At 36.6% G+C, this 4,871-nt stretch overlaps 1 pseudogene; it reads left to right on the top strand.

Moving 5' to 3' along the window:
• The first annotated feature begins 3,142 nt into the window (after positions 1–3,142).
• Positions 3,143–4,365, top strand: LOC105711507 (isocitrate dehydrogenase [NADP] cytoplasmic-like; annotated as a pseudogene).
• Positions 4,366–4,871: the final 506 nt, after the last annotated feature.

Raw genomic sequence — 4,871 nt, 5'->3', positions numbered from 1 at the left:
CCAGAAATATAGGATACTAGTTTATCGAATTAACACATTTCTTTTTGGAGATCCAATGACTGCTACGTTCTTCAACAGGGTCAGCAATTACATCCCATTGACCAAATCCAGCTTACCATCTATTTTTGTAAATAAAATGTTATTGGAATACCACCATGCTTATCATTTATATATTGTCTATGGCTGCTTTTACACTACTATTGCAAAGTTGAATAGTTGAAAGAGAGACTGCTTGGCCTACAAAGGCTAAAAGTATCTACTAGTTGGCCTTCTACGGGAAAAATCTACAGACCTATCCTCTACTCAATAGATTATTTAAATGGAGTCTTCAGTTAATCATTCAATATTTTTAATGTGAGCTATATGAAACAAGAAACAAAGATGATGAAGGCATGGATCCCATCCTCAAGCAACTTATTTAGTAAGAGATAACATTTATATTAACAATTATACTAGAGAATACATCTTGAAAAGTACTATGTGGAGTACAGAAAATATACTATGGTTGTTGGAAGAAAAGCAAATATTTATATAACACAAGGATTCAGAGAAGATTACTAAAGAAGATGATATTTAAATTGGAACTTAAAGATTAGATATATCTTTGAAATTTATACCTTTTCTTACACCCTTTGAAGTGCTTCATATTTACTTGAAACTACAGACTTTTCAACTCAGATATTTAAAAAATAATAACCTTGTTCTTTTTTAATGTTACCTTTTATACATAGCCATTTGTGTTATAATTTTATTTAACTTCATTCCCATTTAATTCTTATTATTAAAGACCTTGAAAAATTTGTCTAAGGAAAGTAACAATTAATTCATATAATGTTCTCTTCAATACTTTGATTTAGGTAGGAATCATCTATTCTAAAATATTCCATGGCAGGGAAGTAAGAAATGATTAGGTCAATGTAATTACAGCCAAGCTATCCCTCTAATCACAAAGTACCTGTAGCTACCTGTCATGAATCTAATTTCACAAAATACGTCAATCATTATTGCTGGTGTGAAAGTACTTTTTTTATAGAAACCGTAGTTCTATAGCAACAGAAGACTAAAACGCTATTTGCAATCATTCTAAGTTTTTAAATTGTTTTAGAAATAGAGATGAATGTCTCTTCTGAGTTCCCTATACATGAGTAAGCTGAGACTGTTCACCCACTTCTGTCTGGATTGGTGGTTTCCTACTTTCCTTTAAAACATAGCAGCCAGCAACTACAAACTTTACTTTACAGGGCCAATCTCCTTTTGGGAGGGGTACTGGTCAGTGGAGCCCCATATCTTATCTCAAGATTCCCCTTTGAATATACTGGTTACCTCCTTGCTGGTATCAAGCACTGACCACAATTAATAACCAAAGCACAGAAGGAAAAAAAAAAGCCTGGAACATTCACCAAGGCTTTCCTAAAGAATCTTTGATAACGAGGAAATAAACACAGACTATCACACAGAACTACATAATCACAGCTCACCAGTACTCTCAGGCACTGTGCCATCCTCACATACTTCTGGAGAGAAGGGGTCACTGTTCCCACATTTAATTTCTTCAGCTTTTTCCTACACCAATTTTTTTCCTCCACACTTCTAAGAGATACAATCATTTTGCCATGAAGGAATTTCCTTACTATTGTGTCTAAGATGGATATAAATTGATGGTTTTTTAAATTAAAATATAATTTGGAATTATTTGAATATACAATATATCAATATTTGCCACTTTTACAGTGATATGATCCTGGAAAAGATATTTATTAAGCAAGCTCAAAAAGTTAGTTGTAATCTCAGAAACAAGATAATAATTAGGTGTTCAGTGCCTGTCAAAGAATTAGTATTAAATCAATCATATTTATGACTAACTGCCTATAATTAAGGGACAGGGCTGATGCAAGATATTGCCGGCCCCATTTTCTTTCTGCATTGCATGATTGAGCTTCTGAGGCAAGCCTTTTCTTCTTAATGTTTACTAATGGAATTCCAGTACTTTGCCTTGAAACTGTAGGTCATTTGAATTCCTAATAAAAATAATTCAAACAATAAGAAAATATAAGTCCCTCTCCACTAGGTGCAGAAAAGCAGATTTTGTTTTGCGACACAAAATTTAACAGAGAAATTTAATTACTAATACATCTTGTAAAACACTTGGGCTTCAAAGATAATTACTATGCCCTGTAAAAGTAACCTCTAACATCTAAACAATCTGTTGTAATTGATTGCCTTGAAAAGTTGTTTTCCTTGTTAATATTTGTACAAACTCTTCCCTATTTGCCCAGGACCTCCCCAGTTCTAGCACTGAAAGTCCCACAACCCAGGAAAGCCCTTATTCCTAGATAAGCTCAGAGGGTTGGTCACCCTGACCCCCTTGGGTTCTAGAAGGGACAAATGCATGTGAATTTTCTATGTGAAGTCAGAAGAGAATTATTGGTACTTAGCTCTTTTCCCTTAAGCAGAAAAGTGCTAAAAAACCCACAACTGCAAAATTCCTTGCTTAAACAAAGAGATTGAGGATCTGTGCCTTACTTAAATTAATAGAGCATGTTGACTTATTTAAAATTATTATGAAAGTTTATAGTTTACAGTAAAGTTTATAGTTTACTGTAAACTATAAACTTTCATAATAATTTTAAATAAGTCAACATGCTCTGAATCCCATAAAATAGACATATATTTCTGTGCTTGTTAAGTACTCAAAAAGAAACATGTTAAATAAGCCTATTTAAGTAATAAAATAGATTGATGATTAACTTAACAATAATTTTGATGTTCTCTTAGAATTTAGAGAAGCTTTGAGTAGAATGGTTTAATGCGCTCAGCACTATTTAAAAACTGCCCTAACTAAAATGAACCTTGTAGTGCTGGAGTAGAATTACTGATATCAGTATGAACTCATGTTTAGCTTAATATAAAAACACATAGGGGGTTTCAGCAGAGGCTGTGTCAGAATCCGAGGCAGTGGGAGTCCGGTTTGGCATTGCCAACCTGTGCGCATGAGTCTGAGCGTGTGAGCGGCTGTGGTGCCCCAGCTCCTCGCCAGCATATCATCCAGCAGGAGATAAACTACGTTCAGTTGAGTCTGCAAGACTGGGAAGAATGGGGGTGATGAGAGATTTCTTCATTGCCAAGGTTTATTGAAGTCAAAATGTCCAAAAATATCAGTGGCGGTTCTGTGGCAGAGATGCAAGGAGATGAAATGACATGAATCATTTGGGAATTGATTAAGGAGAAACTCATTTTTCCTTATATGGAATTGGATCTACATAGCTATGATTTAGGCATAGAGAATCATGATGCCACCAACGACCAGGTCACCAAGGATGCTGCAGAAGCCATAAAGAAGTATAACATTGGTGTCAGGTAGGCCACTATCGCCCCTGATGAGAAGAAGTTTGAGGAGTTGAAATTGAAACAAATGTGGAAATCACCAAACGGCACCATACAAAATATTCTGGGTGGCACCATCTTCAGAGAAGCCATTATCTGCAAAAATATTCCCTGGCTTGTGAGCAGATGGGTAAAACACATCATCATAGGTCGTCGTGCTTATGGGAATCAATACGGAGCAACTGATTCTGTTGTTTCTGGGCCTGGAAAAGTAGAGATAACCTACACACCAAGTGACAGAACCCAAAAGGTGACATACCTGATACATAACTTTGAAGAGAGTGGTGGTGTTGCCACGGGGATGTATAACTAAGATAAGTCAATTGAAGATTTTGCACACAGTTCCTTCCAAATGGCTCTGTCTAAGGGTGGCCTATGTATCTGAGCACCAAAAACACTATTCTGAAGAAATATGATGGGTGTTTGAAAGACATCTTTCAGGAGATATATGATAAGCAGTACAAGTCCCAGTTTGAAGCCCAAAAGATCTAGTATAAGCATAGGCTCATCCATGACTTGGTGGCCCAAGTTATGAAATCAGAGGGAAGCTTCTGGGCCTGTAAAAACCATGATGGTGAAGTGCAGTCGGACTCTATGGCCCAAAGGTATGGTTCTCTCAGCATGATGACCAGCGTACTGGTTTGTCCAGATGGCAAGACAGAAGCAGAGGCTGCCCATGCAACTGTAACATGTCACTACCACATGTACCAGAAAGGACAGGAGATGTCTTCCATTTTCGCCCAGACCAGAGGAATAGACCACAGAACAAAGCTTGGTAACAAGAAAGAGCTTGCCTTCTTTGCAAATGCTTTGGAAGAAGTCTGTATTGAGACAGCTGAGGCTGGCTTCATGACCAAGGACTTGGCTGCTTGCATTAAAGGTTTATCCAATGTGCAACATTCTGACTACTTGAACACATTTGAGTTCATGGAAAAACTTGGAGAAACCTTGAAGATCAAACTAGCTCAGGGCAAACTTTGAGTTCGTACCTGGGCTGAGGAGGATAAGTGTCTTTTGGTAACTAGGTCTACAGGCTTACATTTTTCTGTATCACACTGAAGGATAAAGGCAAAATCAATTTTGTAATTTGTTTAGAAGCCAGAGTTTATCTTTTCTATAAGTTTACAGCCTTTTTCTTATATATACAGTTATTGCCACCTTTGTGAACATGGCAAGGGACTTTCTTTTAATTTTATTTTATTTTCTAGTAGCAGCCTAGGAGTTTGGTTAGTACTCATTTGTATTCACCGTCACTTTTTCTCATGTTCTAATTATAAATGACCAAAATCAAGAACGCTTCAAAGAGTAAATGATAGCTACAGTATTGTTCCCTAAAATATGCATAAAGTAGAAATTCACTCCCTTCCCCTCCTGTCTATGACCTTCAGCACGGGAATGTTCTGGTGTCATACATGTCCTGTTATGTGAGGTAGAGCTGTACATTAAACTTGCACATGACTGGAACAAAGTATGAGTGTAACTCAAAT

This window comes from Aotus nancymaae, unplaced genomic scaffold (assembly GCF_030222135.1).
Source record: "Aotus nancymaae isolate 86718 unplaced genomic scaffold, 86718_ANA_hifiasm-v0.15.2.pri h1tg000040l, whole genome shotgun sequence".
In the NCBI taxonomy this organism is placed as follows: Eukaryota; Metazoa; Chordata; class Mammalia; order Primates; family Aotidae; genus Aotus; species Aotus nancymaae.
This window is presented reverse-complemented; position numbering and strand designations above follow the sequence as displayed.